Genomic DNA, 10,889 nt, shown 5'->3' on the forward strand with positions numbered 1-10,889 from the left:
CTTGGGATGAATGACTCTGAAAATGTCCAATAGTTCTAGTTTATCTATCTCTTCATTTAGCTCCCTTATGTCTTTACTGATTTTCTTCCTGGATGATCTGTCAAGTTGAGAGAGTGGGGTGTTGAAGTCCCCTACTATGATTGTGTTACTGTTAATATATTGCTGTAGCTCTTTCAGTAGAAGTTTGATGTATTTAGATGGTTTCTCATTGGGTGCATAGATATTAATAATTATTAAGTCCTCTTGATTGACTGATCCTCTGAGCATTAAGTAGTGTCCATTCCTATCTTTTTTAATCTTATCTATTTTAAAGTCTATCATGTCAGATATGAGAATAGCTGTTCCTGCCCTTTTTTGTGGGCCATTGGCTTGAATGATAGTTTTCCATCCTTTCACTTTAAGTCTGTGTTTGTCTTGTTGCGTTAGGTGAGTTTCCTGTAGACAACATATTGTTGGGTTGTGTTTTCTGATCCATCTTCCTACTCTGTGTCTTTTAATAGGTGAATTCAGGCCATTCACATTTATTGATATCAAAGATTGAAGATATTTTAACGCCATTCTTGTAGAGTTTTAGAGTGTTTTGATATATGTTCTATTTGTGGTGGTCTGGTTGTTTATAGGAAACCTTTCAGAACTTCTTTCAAGGCAGGCTTGGTGATGGTTGCTTCCTTCAACTGTTGCTTGTCTGAGAAGGTTTTGATGCTTCCATCTAGTCTGAATGACAATCTAGCAGGATATAGTATTCTTGGCTGAAAGCCTTTCTCATTGAGCACTCGATAGATATCTTGCCATTCTCTTCTGGCCTGTAGTGTTTGTATGGAGAAGTCTGCTGCTAATCTTATGGGTTTTCCTTTGTAGGTGACTCTTTGTTTTTCTCTTGCAGCCTTGAGGATCCTTTCTTTATCCTTATTCCTTTCCAATCTAAGTATGACATGTCTTGGTGTCTTTAGGTCTGGGTTAATTCTGTTTGGGACCCTCTGGGCTTCTTGAATCTTTATGTCTTTGGTGTTGTCTAGACTAGAGAAATTTTCAGCTATTATGGCCTGGAGAACGCTTTCTTCCTCCCCTTCTCTTTCTTCCTCTGGTAAGCCAATAATGCGTATATTGTTTCTTTTGAAGTCATCCCATAGGACTCTGTTGTTGTTTTCAGCATCTCTTAATCTCTTTTTGAGATCTCTTACTTCTTTTTTAGTTGTCTCTAGTTCATCCTCAATCTTGCTAATTCTGTCTTCAGCCTCATTGATTCTATTCTCTCTGCCCTCTACTGCTTTCTGGAGTTCATCTATTTTGTTGCCCTGCTCTGATATTGTTTTAGCTTGTTCAGCTAGTTGCCTTCTTAGCTCAGCGATTTCAGCTTTCAGCTCTCTAATAACCATGAGATAATTAGAATTTTCTTCCATATTCTCATTTGTTGTTCCTGCAGTTCTGATTACAATTTTTTCAAATTCTTTACTCACTCCTGTTATTATTTCCTTAGCTAATGTTTGGATGTTGAACTCGTTGTTTTGTGCTTCACCCTCTGGAGGACTTTTAGCTGGACTCTTGTCCTGGTTCGAGTCTCCAATATTTTTTCTTGTTGTTTTAACCATTTTATATAAGTTAACAGTTTTTTCAATCCCTGAGTTGGAGTTCAGTGGTGTAAAAGCCTTTTTTTTTTTTTCCCCTGTAGGCTATGGTAGCCTGAGGACTTTTAAACTATCAATAGGCTTCTTGGCTTAATCAATGACTCCTGACCAAGAGATAAAGCAGGGTGTGGCAGAGATAATCCAGTGGTTATGCAAAGAGACTTTCACAGCCCTTCAGTTATGCCACCGAGGTATAGGTCTTCTCCTGAGTTTCCCGGTTAGATCTCTGTGCCCTGGTGTCCCTCCCTGTTGCTGCTTCAGATTCTGAGGGTAGTAGCAATGGAGACTCAGAGTTGTACTTGGTGAGTCTCTGGGGAGTCCTTTCCTCCCTTCAGCTGTCCCCTTGTTAGTGGAGCAGACTGGAGGTGGTGTCTCCACTGACAAACTGTCGAACTGTTAGCAGTCACTTAATCTCTCCTTAGGCCCCTCTCTCCTCTCTGTCACCAGCCACGCGTGTTTGTACTCACGGGTGATTTACTGGGTTTCTGTGATCATTCTAGTCCTGTCTTGTTTCGGTCTGGGTGGTCTCCTTTGGTATTCCTAGTTGATCCGGGAGAGGAGAGGGACTACAGTGGCTCTTAATCAGGAAGTCAAGGACCCCAGTACAAGCCCCTGGGAAGATAAAGAGAGGGAGAGACCTAGCTCCCTAAATTATACCTCCATTCTCCAAGTAGATCTATTATGCTATAGACACAGAAATGGAATGAGGCTTCTGATGGCGTTTTACTGAGACCCAGCAGTACATAATGGATGAGACCGTTCATGGACATCACAGCTGCTAACACCTTCCACCCAGGCCAATGCTGGGGATTAAGCACTCTCTAGAAACCACTGAGTTCAAGTTACTCCCAGTAGGACACACGTCCTGTGAGGAAGGACACCAACTTTAGTTTATGTTTCATTTGCTGCATAAGGCCTATACAGCTGGCAGGTCAACACTAGGGGATAAAGGGACAACCCCAGTGAATTTCTACACATAGTAAGAAGCATTTTTTTAAAAATATTTATTTGTTTATTCCCTTTTGTTGCCCTTGTTGTTTTATTATTGTAGTTATTGTTGTTGGATAGGACAGAGAGAAATGGAGAGAGGAGGGGAAGACAGAGAGCGGGAAAGAAAGACACCTGCACACCTGTTTCACTGCTTGTGAAGCAACACCCCTGCAGGTGGGGAGCCGGGGGCTTGAACTGGGATCCTTATGCCAGTCCTTGCACTTTGTACCATGTGTATTTAACCCACTGTGATACCGCCCGACTCTCAGTAAGAAGCATTTGTATCACCACCCCATCTGGGCATACATCTAGAGTCTTTAAGACACCCACTAGATAGGGAAGAAAAACAAAAATCCACATTATTAAATAAAGCTAGGGAAGAAGCAGATAAAGACTTCAAGGTGAGGCCAGGCGGTGACACATCTGGTTAAGCATGCACATTACAGTACACAAGGACCCAGGTTCAAGCCCCCAGTCCCCACCTGCAGGGAGAAAGCTTCACGAGTGGTGAAGTAGGGGCTTCAGGTGTCTCTCTGTCTCTTTACCTCTCTACCACCCCCTTCCCCCTTCTTTTCCTTCTCAATTTCTCTCTAGCCAATAAACAAACAAAGAATTCAAGGCTAAAGAGAATCCTCTGAGTAGGGGCTAAGTGTACAAGCTGTTCCAGAAGGAGATGCCCAAAGGAATCATGGAGACAAGACCCTAAACAGACCCTCTCTTCTTTTATCTTCCTTAAATAGGGACAGAAAACTATAGAGACTGGGTCCAACCAATGTGCATTATGCAAGAGAAAGAGACATAAGAGGAGAATGTCCTCAGTAGTAGTAGTAGTATTTTCTCAGAGTACTGCTCAACTCTGGCTTATTGTGATGTGGAGGATTGAACCTGGGACCTCAGAGCCTCAGGTTTGAAAGACTTTTTGCAGAACCATGATACTATCCCTCCAGGCCCCCTCCATCACCTCTAAATAATCAAGACATACAAACTACACAGCATAAAACAAATTTGCCAGTGTACAATTTCAAAAACCAGCAGTGAAGAACCAGTTTGTAACAGAGATCTCAATGGTCATCTAGAGGAGAGAAAAAATATGTTTTAATTTATCTTGATCTTTTTGGAAAGGTTTTTTTTTTGGGGGGGTGGGCTGGAGAAGTAACATAGTGATTCTGCAAAAGATTTTCGTGTTTGAGGCTCCAAGATCCCAGGTTCAATCGCTGGCATCACCACAAACCAGAGCTGTGCAGTGCTCTGGGAAAATAAATTGAAATAAAGTAAGTAACTAAACAATTCTTTTTTCTTCTACTAGTGGATTGGAATGGATTAATCAATCTTTCTAATATCTGACCGTGACCTTCTAAACCAATGTTATCTGGTTTCCCTCCCATCTTTTGACTTGCATTCATTAATAAATGAGACTGGAAGTCAGGCGGTAGCGCAGCGGGTCCAGCACACGTGGCGCCAAGCACAAGGACCGGCGGTAAGGATCCGGGTTGGAGCCCCGGCTCCCCACCTGCAGGGGAGTCACTTCACAGACGATGAAGCAGGTCTGCAGGTGTTTGTCTTTCTCTCCCCCTTTCTGTCTTCCCCTCCTCTCTCCATTTCTCTCTGTCCTATCTAACAATGACATCAATAACAACAATTAAAAAAAAGGGAAAATAAATAAATATTTTAAAACAAAAATTTTTTAATGAGACTATTCTTTTCTACACCCAGGAAATCCTAAATGGATTCACCATACAAGAGCAAAGCCAGCCCCTCAGAAAGCAAAACTTAGGTGGAGGAATGTTGGTGCTCTGACAAGGGACAAAGTGGGTAATTTGAAGAGGTGGGCAATTGTACTTCTGAAACCAAGGCTACCTCAAAAACAAAACTGTTCATTAAAATGGAGAAGGCACACATAGCTAACCATACAAAGCTGGAAGTCACTGCAGTGCCCACCACTAATTTTTTGTTCTAAATATTTGATTTTATTTTTTCATTTTATTGGATGGTTTACAGTATGGATGTTAGCATATGGGCCCATCAGTACCCCATGATCCTTTTCACTCCTTCCCACAGTCCTTTGCAGTACACCCTGACCAGTCTAAGGTTTGCTTTGTGTTTTCCTTTTCATGTTTGTTTCTTTTTTGTTCTTTTTATTAGTGATTTAATATTGATTTACAAAATCATATTTGTTTCTTTTTAAATTTTTTTATTATCTTTATTTATTGGATAGGGACAGCCAAAAATCAAGAAGGGAGAGGGGACAGAGAAGGAGAGAGACAGAGAGATACCTACAACACTGCTTCACCACTTGCAAAGCTTCCCCCCTGCAGGTAGGGACTGGGGGCTTGAACCTGGGTCCTTGCACATTGTAATGTGTGCGCTCAACCAGGTGTGCCACCACCCGGCTCCATCATACTTGTTTCTTTTTTTTAAAGCATTTTTTAAAAATTGTCTTTATTTATTGGATAGAAACAGCCAGAAATCGAGAGGGAAGGAGGAGATAGATGGAGAGATACCTGCAGCCCTGTCTCACCACTCGCAAAGCTTTCCCCCTACAGGTGGGGGCCAGGGACTCGAACCCTAGTCCTTTCGCATTGTAACATGTCGCTCAACCAGGTGCACCACCACCGGGCTCCCATATTTGTTTCTTAAGTTCCACTTATAAGTGAGATCATCTGGTATTTTTTCCCCACTTATCTCATGTAACATAATACCTTCGTATTCCATTCAGACAGAAAAGGATGCTATTTCATCATTTCTGATAGATGACTAGTATTCTAGTGTGTGTGTGTGTGTGTGTGTGTGTGTGTGTGTGTGTGTGTGTATCACAACTTTCTTTGCTACTCATCTGTTGTTGGACATCTGGGTGGCTTCCAAGATTCGACGACGAGTATTTGAAAGATCACAGCACCAAAGCCTCCTTCAAGGTGGTGGCGGCCAGGCTTGAACCTGGGTCACACACATAGCAAAGCAGCGCACTATCCAAGGGAGCTATTTTGCCAACCCTCCACCATTAATGTTTTTGTAAATCATCTAGAACCATATGATATATATATATGGTTATATATGAGAGAACAGTACTGTCAGGGAAACCATAAGGCCAATGATAGACTGGTAGACTAGTCCTCACTCTTTAAATCTGTTTGCTGTGCTCTTTGATCCACACCAGCAGAATATTTCCTTCTACAGCACATCTCAGAATCTCAGTATCTGTGCTGTGCTGGGAAGTAGGGGAACATGGCCTTCTCAGGGCAGTCCTACTTAGAAACCAGCACAGTGTGCTCCGTACCTTCCCTCCCTTGTTCCAAACTGTTGCAAACTCAGTGACCATTTGGTCCCCAGCTGAGATCACCCTCTCTGGATGCAGTTCAGACTTAGGTCTGCTGCATAGCTGACGACTTGGGCAAGTAAGTCTCAGGGTTTTTCTAAATCTTTAATTTTCTCTTCTATCGTATGGCAGTAAAAAAATCTATCTTGTATCTCTTCTGGGGTCTGGAGTAGGTAAATCGCATAAGCACTTGGCACAGTACTTGGTGCTTCATGAAATGTCAACTGTCATTAAGTTCGGTATCTAAGGGACTAATTGATTTTTAAAATCATTTTTTGGGGGGGATTAATGGTTGATAGTGTATTTGGTGAGATGTGGGCGTGATTCCTCATCTCTCCATGACAGGGGTCTGCAAAACACCCAACTTAAGTCCTTTTCCACCATCATGTACCAAGACCCCCAAACCTCCCTCCAGCCCCCTCCCTCCACCTTATTCTCCAGGGTCTTTGGCTTTGTTGCTAGTTTACAGTCTCTGCTCTGCATATTATCCTTCAGTAAGTGCATTCTAATGCCCCAGTCTCACCTGCTTAGCTGCTCTGGGAGATGAAGTAATTGTAAGCATCTTCCTTATTCTTTTACTGCCTTTTCAAAAAAAGAAAAGAAAAAAGTCTCTACTTCTCTGTTTTCATGTCCAGAGAGTTCTTTAAAGAAGAAGACTGAAAGAAGGCTCTTTGTCCTCTTGAATTTAAAAGGAAATTAGTCTTTGTTTTGAAACCACTTGCATATTGATGGTTCAATGTATTGCTTTTGTCAAAAGTCAGAAACTATGTGTTATTTATTATATAGACATATGCCTAGCTTTGTTTACAGTTAAAACTAGGTTAATAGTATAAACCGAGAGCCAAAACATGGGATGATTTCTATGATAGAATCTCTTGTTGGTCTCAATTATCTTGTAGGGATGTAGCCTTTTAAAATGATTGGGGGGGGGGGTCAGGCAGTAGCGAAGCAGGTTAAGCGCACATGGCGAGAAGTACAAGGACCGGCATAAGGATCCCGGTTCGAGCCCCCGGCTCCCTACCTGCAAGGGAGTCACCTCACAGGCGGTAGAAGCAGGTCTGCAGGTCTGCATCTTTCTCTCCCTTCTCTGTCTTCCCCTCCTCTCTCCATTTCTCTCTGTCCTATCCAGCAATGAATGACATCAACAACAACAATAATAACCACAACAAGGCTATAACAACAAGGGCAACAAAAGGGGGAAAAAATGATTTGGGGGCAGGGGAGATAGCATAATGATTATGCAAAGAGGTTTCAAAGTCCAAGGTACAATCCCCTGCACCACCATAGTCCCAGGTTCAATCCCCTGCACCACATAAGAACTGAGCAGTGCTCTGGTGAAAACTAAACTAAAATAAATAATAATAATAAAATAAACAAGCAAATTTAAAAAATGATTTTCAAAACTTTTTCTTCTTGTGTTTCTTTGTTTGCAGATCTTCCAGTTTGTCATGGCAGAGAAGTTAGTGTGTCCGTCCGTGCAGATACCTGATGGTGAAGACACAGTTGAGTATCTCTTCCACCAGATCACCCCCTCTTGTCTCTTTAATTTGTCTTTTCCGTTTAAGCCTCTTGTTGCTATAGTTTATATCTGTTACCAACTGGCCTGCATTTCTCTGAAAAACAACTCTGAGTTGTTTCACTCATATGTGCCATATTAAGAACTAAAACACATGAACTTGCTTTAAAAAAAATGTCAAACTGTTGCTAAGACTTTGTGAAGACTGTAGCAATTGTCATGGGGGGAGTGGGAGGCGGCCAGAGCGTAGAGCTGTGGTAGTGAGTACAGGATGGAGCTATATTCCTGTAATCTTATGACCTAGTTTTTTTAAATCTTTAAAAAAATTTTTTTTAATTTTATTTATTGGATAGAGACAGAGAGAAACCAAGAGAGAGGGGATAGAGAGAGAGAAACCAAGGGGGGAGGAGAGAGACCTGCAGCACTGCTCCAACACTCACAGAACTTTTCTTCTGCAGTTTTTTTTTAATTTGTTTATTTATTTTCCCTTTTGTTGCCCTTGTTGCTTTTTATTTAATTTTTATTTATTTTCCCTTTTGCTGCCCTTATTGTGTAACTATTATTGTTGTTGTTGATGATGTCATTGTATCATTGTATCCTATCTAAGGACAGAGAGAAATGGAGACAGGAGGGGAAGACAGAGAGGGGGAGAGAAAGACAGACACCTGCAGACCTGCTTCACCGCCTGTGAAGCGACTCTCCTGCAGGTGGGGAGCCGGGAGCTCCAACCGTTATCCTTAGGCGGGTCCTTGCATTTTGCGCCACGTGCACTTAACCCGCTGCCCTACCGGCCGACTCCCCACAGTTTTTTTAAAAGTAATTAATTTATTTGATAGGGCGGAGAATAATAGGGGAGGGGAGGAAAGAAGATTGAAAGAGAGATCTCTGCAGCACTGCTTCATTATTTGTGAAGCTTCCCCCCTGCAGATGGGGAGCAGGGGCTCGAATCCAGGTGCTTGTGTGTAGTGGTAACGTGCATTCAACCAGGCATGCCAATGTCTGGCTGTTAAGAGTTGTAATGTCTGCCACCGCCGAACAGTTCCTCTGCGATCTTCTGGTCTTGTAAATCATTATTAGGTCACCAATAAAAAATTTTTTAAAATCCTTAAAAAATAAAATAAAACTGAGACTGTTCATAAAAAGTTTTCCCCTTTGAAATATTGATTATGTACAGTGATATAGACCTAGATAACAAAGTTGTTTGTTCTGATGTTTTAACATAAAATGAGCTTTGCTTTATGAGAGAGAGAGAAGCACCATCTAGAACACTGCTCACCTGTGGTACATAGTGTGTGGTGCAGGAGATAGAACTGTAACCTGAGAGACTCAGGCTGAAAATCTTTTGTAAAACCATTATGCTGTCTCCTCTATTTATTTTATTTTATTTATTTATTCCCTTTTGTTGCCCTTGTTGTTTTATTGTTGTAGTCGTTGTTGGATAGGACAGAGAGAAATGGAGAGAGGAGGGGAAGACAGAGAGGGGGAGAGAAAGACAGACACCTGCAGACCTGCTTCACCGCCTGTGAAGCGACTTCCCTGCAGGTGGGGAGCCGGGGTTCGAACCGGGATCCTTATGCCGGTCCTTGTGCTTTGCGCCACCTGCGCTTAACCCGCTGCGCTACAGCCCGACTCCCACTGTCTCCTCTATTCTCAGACTTCAGTCTTCTGCAAGTTATCCACTTGTTAGATGTTGTCTGTCTTCTTACTGTCACGAGGGTTATTATTATTATTTTAATTTTTTTCTTTTACTCATTTATTTATTCCCTTTTGTTGCCCTTGTTGTTTTATTGTTGTGGTTATTATTGTTGTTATTGATGTCATCGTTGTTAGATAGGACAGAGAGAAATGGAGAGAGGAGGGGAAGACAGAGGGGGGAGAGAAAGACAAACACTTGTAGACCTGCTTTACCGCTTGTGAAGCGACTCCCCTACAGGTGGGAAGCTGAGGGCTTGAGCCGGGATCCTTATGCCCATCCTCATGAGGGTTATTATTATTATTATTATTTATTATTAATTATTTACTATAGCACTGTTCGGCTCAGAGGAGATTGGACGTTTTAGGGGGGCACGGCCATAGATACCGGTCAGTTCTAGCTTAAGATGGTGGTGGGAAGTGAACTTGGGACTTCTAAACCTCAGGCATGAAAGTCTTTTTAAAAAATATTTATTTATTTATTCCCTTTTGTCGCCCCTGTTGTTGTATTGTTATAGTTATTATTGATGTCGTTGTTGTTGGAGAGAATGGAGAGAAGAGAGGAAGACAGAGGGGGAAGAAAAAGATAGACACCTGCAGACCTGCTTCACTGCTTGTGGAGGGACCTTCTGCAGGTGGGTAGCCGGGGGCTCAAACCTGGAACCTTACACAGGTCCTTGAGCTTTGCGCCACCTGCGCTTAACCCACTGTGCTACCAACCTGACTCCCAGGCATGAAAGTCTTGCAAGACAGTGTCAGTGTCAGCAGGTCTTGTGGATTTAACATATTCTATTCTTACTTTTTCTCTTTTTAAAATAGTTTTATCTATTTATTATTGGATAGAGACAGGGACAAACTGAGAGGGGATGGGGAAATAGAGAGGGAGAAACACAGAGAGATGCCTACAGCCCTGCTCCACCACTTGTGAAACTTTCCCCCTTCGGGTGGGGACCAGGGGCTTGAACCTGGGTCCTTGAGCACTGTAATGTGAGCGCTTAACCAGGTGTGCCACTGCCTAGCCCAACCTTTTACTTCTTAATTTGCATGTTTGTTGGTGGTACAGAGGATAAAATTCAAATACAAGATCTGAATAATTCCAAATTAGTACAATCTGAGATCTTTGCTGTCTACATAGATACTGACATTTTATGAAAATAAGTACTATAGTAGTCTGGGAGATGGCACAGTGGATAAAGTGTTGAACTTTCAAGGATGATGTCCTCTGTTCAATTCTTGGCATCGCATGTCCCAGACTGATACTTGATGCTCTTTCTGTGTGTCTCTCATTAACAAATAAATGAGTCTTTAAAATATAATATATAAGTAAATACTATATTGGCCCAGAAGATGGCGCAATGGAGTTGGATTTGGAAGCCTGAAATCAACCCCTGGCATTGAATCTACCAGAGTGATGTCCTCTGTTCTCGTTCCTTCCATAAATAACTAAATCTTATAAAATCAATACTGTAGGTAAAACTTTTGTTTCATCAGAAGGTATTTGCCAAGTAACAGTGATAACGCTCTGGAAATCCCTGCTAGCTTGATTTTCTCCTGGAGCGAGAACTAAGTGCTAATGAGGTCAAAGTTTCTAGTCCTTTTTGCTGAGGCAAAGGCCTACATTTTGTTCCACGGACTCATAAATACTTTAATCTGGTACTCCCCTAAGCCTGAAACAAGGAAATCCAGGTCAGAGAAAACAATGGAATATCCAATCTGTTATCGCTACATTAAAGTAATCTTCAGATTACATGGG

Source organism: Erinaceus europaeus, chromosome 15, assembly GCF_950295315.1.
Source record: "Erinaceus europaeus chromosome 15, mEriEur2.1, whole genome shotgun sequence".
NCBI classification, from domain to species: Eukaryota; Metazoa; Chordata; class Mammalia; order Eulipotyphla; family Erinaceidae; genus Erinaceus; species Erinaceus europaeus.